The sequence below is a fragment of the Pteropus vampyrus genome, unplaced genomic scaffold (genome assembly GCF_000151845.1).
Source record: "Pteropus vampyrus isolate Shadow unplaced genomic scaffold, Pvam_2.0 Scaffold323, whole genome shotgun sequence".
NCBI lineage: Eukaryota > Metazoa > Chordata > Mammalia > Chiroptera > Pteropodidae > Pteropus > Pteropus vampyrus.
Window position 1 is genome coordinate 274,716 of NW_011889104.1, and position 9,757 is coordinate 284,472.

The 9,757-nt window shown below is 48.8% G+C and overlaps 1 long non-coding RNA gene across 1 annotated transcript in view; it reads left to right on the forward strand.

The window, feature by feature from the left end:
• The window catches only part of LOC105303969, a 57,552-nt gene extending 48,759 nt beyond the window's left edge, over nt 1-8,793 (forward strand). The window contains exon 2 of the long non-coding RNA XR_002776757.1: nt 8,473-8,793. This is a non-coding gene — a long non-coding RNA (uncharacterized LOC105303969). The remainder of the gene's footprint in view (nt 1-8,472) is intronic.
• The last annotated feature ends 964 nt before the right edge of the window (nt 8,794-9,757 follow it).

Here is a 9,757-nt window from a genome sequence, read left to right on the forward strand (position 1 = left end):
TTTTTTTTTTTAATGCTTTGAATATGTTTTCAATGAAAGCATTTGTGATATGCAACTCTGCTCTTAAGAAATTCCCGGGTTACAGACATGACCGAGGGTGAACTTGAATTTGTTCCGTGAGCATGGCCTTTTAATTGTGGTGAAACAGAGTTTAGAATGACAACGGTTCTGAAGAAAGTGCTTCAAGACCATGTCATGTTTCACTCTTTCCAGATGACTAACATGCCCATCTCCCAGGTCTTCCGTCGGGGGACGGGAAGACGTGTGTTCGAAGGAGCGGCGAGCATGAGGGGAATCAGGCTTCTCTGAGTGTGAGCATTTGGTTTTGTTGGATGGGTTCAGGGCAGGTACGCCAGGGTGAGACACTCATACAGAAAATGTCTCAAGGTGACAAATTCAGGTGATTACCAGAGTCTTCTTACGCCCTGTCATCTCTAGCTGTAGTGTTCATTCAAAGTTTTTTGGTTTGTTTGTTCTTTCATAATTCAGGCTACTTGCTTTAAAGTGTCAGAACACTCACGTAATGTAGAAAAAATTTGGAACTTGAAAACATGAAGAGTAAATTTTGAATCCCATACTTTAGGTCTGGTGTTAAACAGTGTCACACATTACCTGGGACAGGAGGTGATATTACCCTGCCACCGTCATCGCTTCAGTTTACCAAAGGCAAAACTCCCTCACTGACAGTGTTTTGCACTGACCACAGGTGTGCCTATTCTCCAGGGTTCAGAATCCCTCCTGCTAACTTCCCTGTCAATCCATTCTGTTTTCAGTGTTCTCCCTGGATTCTGTCACTGGTTTTTACTTCTTTGCACTGTTTTTTGCCTGTCTCTACTTTATGAAGAAATCCACTTTCAGGAGCAGTGTCTTCTCATTCCCTGTGGTGTTTCCTTTCTTTACTACTTTAAGAATTTTTCAGTATGAACAGATTAGGAGCATACATATTTGTGCAAAGAATGTGGGGAAAAAGAATTAACTAATTTTTAAATTGTTTGAGATTAGGACAATACCCGGCTGATCTACTGCTATTTTTCAAATTGTTCCTCAATTTAGCCAAAGCACTGAGTAGTCCTCTTTCTAACAGACATAGTAAAAACAGCTTAACTTTTCTAAATGAAAAAAAGCGAGTAAATGAAAATGCTCCAAATATTGCCTGAAAAATCTAGAAAGGTCTCCAGGCTGTTATGAACAATTCTGTGTCTTTATGGAGAGTTGTTTGGGCTTTTTAGAAACTCATTAATTTGATTGTACGAACCTGAGTGTTATCAGGAAAAGAAGCTTTAGAAAATGGTTTCAGAATGTGTCATTTTCTCCTTGGTTTAATCTGAGATATAGTGTGTGGGCATGCTGGTATTTTAAAGTCTAAAAGTGTTGTATAGATTGCTGTGCCTTCAAATATGAGGTGGGGTTGGAAGCAGAGGGGTTTTCTTCAGTCTTCTGTCTGAAATTCTACTTTTCTTCCGAGGACTGATTCTTGGATTTTTAGCAAGAATTCTTTCAGTCTTTTTTTTATTTTCAATTTATTGTTGTAAATAAGCAGAAACAAATTTTAACAAGCCCTGTCAGCTTTCTATCATTTTGATCTTCATATTTAATGTTTCATAAAATAAAACCTTGTGTTTTCATTTAAACTAGTTTCATTATTTTTTTTTTTGAAATGATTTGCGGTATAAGACTGCCATTTGGTTTCAATATTAATATATAAGATGAACTACGTGGGTGTCATTTATTTTCAGTAGTAAATAACTGCTTAACCGATTATTTTGCCTTAGCATAATTTGATCGACTCCTTTAGAATTTTGCTCTGCAGGGTCGAAGTAATATTTGATGTGTGTATGAGAAATAGAAATGACAAGTCGTGTCATTAAAAGCAAGTTTCATGGTGTCATGGTGGTCAGAATCGGGGAATGTCGTGTAGCTGGTTTCAAAATCCAGTCAGTAGGTTAATCGGTAATTATTCTTTTTTTCCAGGAAAGCCTGATTAGATTGTTTCAGAATTTCAATTTGCTAGAATTCTTTGTTTAAATCTGTTATGTGTATGTGTCATTTTTACCTTAAAAGGGGGTTAATTTAGTAAGAATAGCTACCTTTTCTCTTTGTATTGTGGCTTATTCAATTTCTCATAAACTGTATTTGGTAGCTAAAATGTTGATAGCAGTTTGGGAACAAAATGTCTGCTTAAACCATGACAAAATTGGCCACAATTTGCCGATTGGGCTGATAACAAAAGCCAGCAACACAAAATAGGTAAAAAAAACAGTTTGTTCGGTGATGTGAGACCACTGAAGCTCTTTTTGCATGTTTTTTTTTCATTCTGATGTTTGTGTTGTACATGAAGAGAAGTTTTTGCTCACCCATAGATTCTGATTAACTACTTCATCTAATGGATTTCTTTTAAAAGTTCAGAAAGCAAGCTGCTCCTGTCATCTGAGAGACATTTGAGTTAAAACCCAGCTTTGTACCTACTCCCCACATTTCAGCCAAGCTCCAGCTGATCCTGAATGTCTCAAAGCTCATAATTTGATCTTTTAAAGCAGCACTTAAATCCCATTTTTTTTCAAGCCTTCAACATTGAATTATAAGGCTGTTACTACATTCTTGCAAGTATAAAACAAAAATTATAGTTAGCAGTTAAAAAAAAAAAAACTTCTCTACCTGAGCATGCAGTAGACAGAAATTTCAACAGCTAAATGTACACATCGATTCTCATATTATTTTCACAGACTGCAAACAAATATTAATGTTTTACACGAGACAATACATTTTTTTCAAGTGATAGAAAGAGATAACAGCATCCTCTCTCTCCTGTTGTTTTGACTTCTGCCTTGAGTGTGTGTGCGATGGTCTTTTTTTTTGGGGGGGGGGTCTTTAAAATCATATACTCTGGAGCAATAATTAGGATGAGGTTTATGTTTTTACTTATTTAATCTTTGTTTTCACAAATAAATACAAATAACTCAAACTGAAACCTGATGGCTTTGGTGATAATAAAATAGCAGCCACGGGGAAATTTTCTTCATTTTAATGTTCTTTCACAACCCACATTCAGTTTCGGTAGGAAAATTATTAACCTTTCAACAGGGTGCTTCAGCATGGGTTCACAATACACTCCTGAGTATGATTTGCAGGTTTGGGTTCTATTTTGAGATTTTGGTATGCAGTTTTTTTCTTTTTTCTTTTCTTTTTTCTTTTCTTTTTTTCAGACCTTGGCTTTCTTAGTCTGACTTGAAATCCTTTGGTCACCTTTCAGTGTGTGCACACTTTCAGTGTGTGTGTTTATTCGCATTTGGTGGGGAAGATTCCTTTTCCCGTCCTCCTAGTGTTCTGCTCTGGGAAAGAGGAAATGTCTGAGCCTCCTGCTTTACTCATTCTCATTCTTAGGTGGACGGAGTGAGTCCTCTGCTCCTATTTTTAAAGTCCAGTGGAGCTGTATTCCCGAGAGGGCAGATGGCTGTGTGTTCTGCACCTGACTTTGTGGCCTCAGTGTCCTTAAAGAAAAGCCAGTGCAAGCTTGTTGTCCCGAAGGGCTGCACAGCCATTGGCCTAGATGTGAGGCCAGGACATGGTGTCACCTGGGCTGACCGCTGCTAGGGCTGCACTTCTGGAAGTTGCATGGGGGAGGGAGTCCCGGTCCATAGCTCAGGACGGCGGGCCGTGGGGCAGGAGAGGCGGTGTGTGGGATGGTCCCCCGACGCGGTTTCCATTCTGGGCGTCCTCTTCCCCACGTCTGGCGGGACAGCCGCACCTGTAGGGAGGCCTGAACGGGGCGCAGCCCTGCCATACACACGGCCTTATCTCGGCCAAGTCTGTGCCTTGGGACCCAAGGCCCCGCTCCTTGCTGGGTTCCCACCATCTGAGAGCACCCCACACAGCGGGAAATGGAAATGGAGGAACACGCATTTATCTGCAACAAATGTGTGCACTTCCAGATCTGCCACTTGCAGTGTCGCCGGGTTTGTGTGTGTGTGTTTTTTTTTTCTTCTTCTTCTTCTCATACTTCCTGTATGAGGTTAGTTTTTTAAAAATGATAAACAAACTATTTTTTTTTAGCTTTTTGGGGCCTGGTCGCACGTTGCCTCCTACCTGTCTGCGGGGCGAGCATTTTGCTGATGTCCCCACCTGGGCATGGTCAGAGTCGGGTGAGAAATTTTCCCCTGTTCCCCAGGGTGGCAGTGAGCAGAGTCGAGCCAGTGGTCACATCTTCTATTATCTCATTTGAGAAAAATGCCAGTGGACCTCAGGGCTTAAGCACCGTCCTCAGGCAAAGCGGACTAAGCATGGGGGCAGGGGCCCCAGGGGTGTGCAGTGCGGCCAGCAGTGTGATGAGCAGGGAGGGCCCACTGGTGCGGGTGGGGTCCCCAAGTGCTTGGCTGAGCTGCAGAGGAGCAGCACCCAGAAAAGGAGCTAAGGGACGAGGGGAGTTGACACCTGTCCTCAGTTACCCCAAGAGCTTGCTGACTATTTGGACAACTTCTGGCCTCTTGCTCCATCCCCTCATGGGGTCTCGGGAGAGAGCCACCATGAAGCACATGGGCACTCAGCCAAGAACAGCAGTAGACGGATGACTTGCAGTTATGCACGGTCACCGGGGACAGAGCCGCAGCCCCGTGCCCAAGAGCGTCTCCAGGGGCCCGAGTCAGTCAGCACCGGTACTGCTGGGCCTGGGTCTGAGTCACCGGAGCTTGTGAAAACAGGATTCCTGGGCCCTGCCTGCAAAGTTTCCAATTTAGAAAGTCTGGGAAGGGTGGGAAGTCTGCATTTCTGGCAAATGTCCGGGTTACATGGGGCCGCTGGTCCAGAAAACTACAGGGAGCCACTCTGAGGGCCACAGCCGTGGTGACTGCGCACCTCAAGGTCTCACGGATCCTGCTGGCTGTCCGCATTTTCCTCTGATGCTGAAGGTCCCTTCATATGTCCAGGTACAACCTAGGACATAAAACTAGCCTTTCTGAAGGCCCCGTACATTTCCCAGTAACCAGACAGCAAGGTTACCTGTCATGATGTCAACCAGGTCTGCTAAACTGTTTTCAAGGTATAGTTCTTTGAAGAGCGGGTTTTATCTTACGAACAGAGAAAGTGGCCATGCTAAGGGAGGTGTGGCTGGGTCAGGAAATAACCAGCGAGGGGACCTGTGGGTCGTCCACCCTTCTCTCTGTTTCCACCTTTGGTACTAATAGAGGGACGACTGCTCTGTCCCAGAAAGTAGGCAAACTGCCAAGGTCCTCGGGGTCAGGGGGCTGGCAGGAGTCACCTGTGAGTGCCTGTTCATCCCTGAAGGTGGCTGAGCTTCGCCGTCAGGATGCTGAATTGAAAATGGGTATAGCTTACTCCTTGTTGTTGGATGCTCCCAGATGAAAGAGAGACCCTAAGGGTATGATCTGAGGGGCAAGAGCTTCTGGCCAGGGGGACTGAGTGTATCCTGGAGTCACTCTGGGGCTGGCTTGCACTCCGCTTTCAGGGATTGAGGGACACGGATCTTTCTGAGCTCGGATAGGTCTGTAGTGATGCAAGGAACACTTTGTAGAAACTGCTTCTTGGGAGGATCCCCCCAGGAGACTATCTCATCCTCTCAGCCTTACACAGCTTCAGCTCTCCATGTGGGAGCCCTTCAGAGACAAAGCGGAGGACTTGGATGTGCCCCTCTGCCCCGCCTGACAACAGCGTCCTCCTATCCACAAGGGACCCATGTCACTTATCCCTAAACTCACCTGGGATGAACAATGTAGGCTTCCCAAGTGTGCTGTCCTGGTCCTGACTTTCCGAAAAGTGAGGACAGTGGGCCTGAGAGCCAGTGCCCCGGTGTTGCTGGGCACACGCTGTCCCCTCTCACAGAGGGGACACGCTGTCCCCGCTCTCATGTGGTCACAATCAGCTGAGGCACGGCATCAGGATGCCAGTGTGGGCTGCTGGTTTTCCCAAATGCTGATGGAGACCTAGAGCCTAATGGGCCTGGGTATGTCTGTCCTGGATGGCTGGGGACTCTGCCATGGCCTCTCAGGATGGGGTGTGGGCAGCACCGTAGATGTCATAGCAGAGTGACATCTGTGGTCTTCCTGTCCTCGTTTGAGACTCATTGCCTAGGGAGTGGAGGCTGAGATCGAATGGAGAGGCAACACGCCTGTCTGGGAGCCTTCAGTGGGGCGGTGGGTGTCTGAGCTGCTGTTCCTGCCTCCTTACCAGTGTCCCCTGCCAGGAGCCTTTTGTCCCACTGCCAGCAGCACATGGCGTAATTTGGGAATTTGCTCAGGAGCACCCAGCAGGCCTGCACCACATCCGAGGTCCCTGGTAAGGGAGGGACCAGGTTCATAGTGTGGTGTGTGACCCTGAGGCCACCCCTCAGACCCAGGGGACAGCAATGCTGTGTGCCCACAGTGGGCAGACCACCTGGGCTCCCTGAATACTAGAGACTTGAGGGAGCTGGAGTGAGAGTGAGGGAGAAATGTGTGACCTAAGCTCCTCCAGGCCCGTCCCAGCACGAGGAGGCACTGGGGAAGCCACATGTGTGGTGGCTTTGGTGAGGGCCTAGCCTTTTGGCGTTGCTGGGTTAGGCTGCCTTGGATGTCTTTGCTGGTGACTGCACAGCCAGGCCAGCACAGAGTCCCAAGGGATGGATTCGCCCACGCCAGAGTCCCAGATGAGCCAACTCAGGCTGTGCCGTGAAATCTGGGACTAGATGGGAGCAACCCCAGTCTGCGTCCCAGTGATGTCTCTTCCAGTGTGGCCTGAAGAAAGTTGCCAATTTCCTCCTCGTGTGCCTGACAGATGGTCCTCTCTGTGACTCTGGTCGCATCCACATGGCTGGTGCTCTATGCTGAAGCCGGGCTGTGGCCCAGGTTTCTCACCTCACTCAGACTGGGGCAGAGAGGAATCCAAGTTCTGAAGTGCCCACCCCCACCCTGCATTGTGGGGGTGAACGAAAGGAACCAGGCTTCCCCTGCCACCCATGCCGGCCACCAGTGCATTTCTTGGTTCCTGTTTCTCTCGCCCACCCAGGAAGGCTCTGCATGTAAAGCCTGGTCTGGACTGTAAGATGTGACAATACGCCAGGAAGCTCGTTTTCCCAGAAGACTTCCCTCAGCAGTACTGTTCCCATGTGTTAGATCCCACAGGGTCACCCCTTCTCGGGAAGCATATACTTCACCACCACTAGTAAATGAAGACTGAGGACAAACATGAAGGCTGAGGTGTTTGTGTGAGTGTGCTGACTCCTGTGTAGGGGATCCCAGGGCAAAGAGATTGGGAGAAACAGTACAGAATTTTTAAAGATACGCGGAGATGGCTACAACCGGCCATGAGTGTGGGGAAGCAGGATGACGTGTGGGAGATGCTGCCTCCTCGCTGGCCGCACGGACAGCCCTCAGCCCATGCCGTCACCTTGCAGGCCGGCATGAGCGCTGGCTGCACAGACGCTTGGGACGCACACGATGCACCAGTGCGAGCAGCCTCCCATACTTTCCGAGCTCTCGGGGTCTGGTGCAGACTATGTCAAGGACTATGGAGCCCTTCCGAAAGCATGCACCCTCCCCCTCTTCGGAGGACCTTGTGCCCTTAACAAAAATCAGAGAAGGGGGTTGGGGCACCAGTTCCCTGCGAACCAGGGCCACGTCTGGGCAGGTTGCACGGGGTGGTGATAGCTGGGCCCCCAAGAAGCTCTGAGTCGTCATGGGCAGAGCCTGGCTCTGCTCTCACCATCAGGAGTGGTTGGCAGACAAGGCACAGGGTGTGGCGGGCAGGTGTGGAGCTGACCTCCCCTCATGGCGGTGCTTTCTCTGGCACGGAGTTTCTGCAAACGACATCTACTTGGGAGCCAAAATGTGTGGGTCTCAGGTGGCAAAGCAGGACTCGGTAGGACTATAGCTGTGGGCTGTCCTCAGGCTTTTGCCAGGTCAGGGTCCCCTTCTCGTCCTCCCTTCCCTGGCCTCACTGGGGCTGTGGTACCGGCTCCTTGGCTGCTATGCTTTCATGTCCTGGGGGGCCAACTCTCCCGGGATAGGGAGAAGGAGGGGCCTGGAGGTCATGCCCTCCTCCCAGTCCATCCTCATATGGTAACAATTCTATAGTGACCTCCTTTCCGTCTCTTTGGACCTTGAGGAGGAGGCTCAGGGCATCGCCTCGGCAAATCCCGGGTTGTCCCGAAGGTCTTGTGTGACTCTTCAGCTGGGCCAACAGGGGCTCCAGGGGACGAGCCTCAGTTGCCCAGGACAGCCCCTGACCCAATAAGCAGGCAGAAAGCTTCTGGGAGCCTCTACCTTTTCAGTGTCTTCTGCATTATTTTTAGAAAGACGCCCCAACCCCAGCACCATTGTAATCCTTGTCGGTGCCGCTGTCTGCATTGGCACCAAACAACTCGACCCCCAGCTCAAGATGGCATTTACGCTCTGGCTTTCCCTTCTTGGTCTCCACGTACCTGAGTGACTGTCTCTCAGTGTGGTTAGCAGTGACCTGTGTTTTTCATGCATGTTTTTGTTTCAGAATAACTGGGAGATGAAACAGGAAGCTCTATGACACACTTGATCGAAAATGACACAGACAAAAAAAATTCAGGACTCAGTCCCCTTCAGTGCCTCCACCTGCTGCCCGCAGCCCATGGCCGGGATGCAGATGATGGCTCTGCTCTGCCTTCGGACCTGGCTCTGACTGACAGCCTTGGACTTCAAGGGCCTCTGTGTTGGCTGGTGGTGTGTCTGTGACATGACAGCCACGGTCTGGTCTGGGTGGCTTCCCATTTATCTGGCCATTCTCTCTGTGTCTTAATCCTTTGTTCTTTATTAAAAGCAAAACTGAAAAAAAAAATTGTTTGCTTATTAGCTATATTTAAACACTAATTTAAAGGATATCAAGCAGTGTTTGAGATTAATTTCTATAGGACCACAAGAAGCCCTGCCATAGCCACTCAGCTCGTTATGACACCTTTGGAACCATGTTGACCTTGGATCTCTTATTTCTCAGCCTCGTGCATCCTGCCTATTCTCTGGCCTCTCTAGACGACCTCTCAAGAGTCAGTACTGGTGCACTGGCATTTGGGGAAAACACTGGAAGTCATCAGAAGTGTGCGCACTGTGGCCAGGGCTGCAGATGGTGGCCTCTAAGTCGTCGCCGACCTCGAGCTTTAGCTGGGGACCTTGTCTTCTCAGCAGCTGCCCTTTCTCCCACCACACATCAGTCACCCATTCACTTCTTCATTCCACACAGATTTCTTTGGGGCCTGCTGTGCTGCGTGCCAGGTTCTGGAGGCAAAGCAATGAGTGGGCCCGACTCTGCCCCAGCCTTCCCGCACCTCCAGCCTGTACAAGTCGGCGTCACTGGGGCTTTGCTTGAGAGTGCAGAGGGCTGTGCAGTCAGCTCATCATGGACAGACAGCACAGACATCTCATTTGGGTATCCCAACTTCTTAAATCCACTCTGAGATCTGAGCCCCTGGAATTGGCGACGAAATATTCCTTTAACATGGTAAGTGTCAAAGTGTTCCTGCTGTGGCGGTCACCTCTCCTCCCAACCTGAGTAGGGCAGACTGACCCTCCTGGGGACCCAGCCCAGAGGCCATTAGCAGTTTCCTCCCAGTACTTCTTGTCGCCTTCACTTTCGCACTTGGCAGACATCCAAGAATAATTTTAAATGACTGTATGTACTGTTTGCTCTTCTCAGAGTAATTAATCTGTACGCCATGAGGATAATGTCCGCCCCGTGTGCATGGCCCAGTATACGCTGCCAGCTTCAGCCACATGTCCCCTCCTCAGGGAAACACCTGGCCACTGTG